This window comes from Octodon degus, unplaced genomic scaffold (assembly GCF_000260255.1).
Source record: "Octodon degus isolate 3935 unplaced genomic scaffold, OctDeg1.0 scaffold00155, whole genome shotgun sequence".
Lineage (NCBI taxonomy): Eukaryota > Metazoa > Chordata > Mammalia > Rodentia > Octodontidae > Octodon > Octodon degus.
In genome coordinates this window covers 25326-25860 of record NW_004524731.1, presented here as the reverse complement: position 1 = coordinate 25860, position 535 = coordinate 25326, and positions in this window count along the sequence as shown.

Genomic DNA, 535 nt, shown 5'->3' with positions numbered 1-535 from the left:
CTATTCATTAAGAGAATGTAACTATATATCTATCCTAACCATTTTGAATACATATATACAAAATGCACATTCATCTGTATCCCCCTTTTTTTTGGTTAAGTTCCGTTATTTGAATGTTATAGGTGTGTTAACTCAGCGAAATATTCTAAAAGAGTCCAGTAGCCCATAATAGTATTGGGTCTTCCGCTTGCCTGGCAATGTCAGAAAATGTTGACCTGAGTCCCCTATAGCTCAACTTAACAGCATGTCTTTACTTCCTATATTTCATCTTCATACTTTTCTACTGGATGGTTAAGACCAAGGTAAAGCAGGACCTATGCAGCAAGAGTTGTAGCTTTTGGGTCTGAGAAGATCAGTGAAATCCCCTCAGGATTTATCCAGAGAACCTGTACCTCAGATTGTAGAACCTTTGTCAGTATCAGGCATGTGGATGAGTCACAGCCATTGATTGGCCAATGTGCTCTCTGTGAAAGCCTGAGAGAATGTTTTCTCTCCATGTGACTCTCCTTAGGCACACTCTACATCATCGATCACT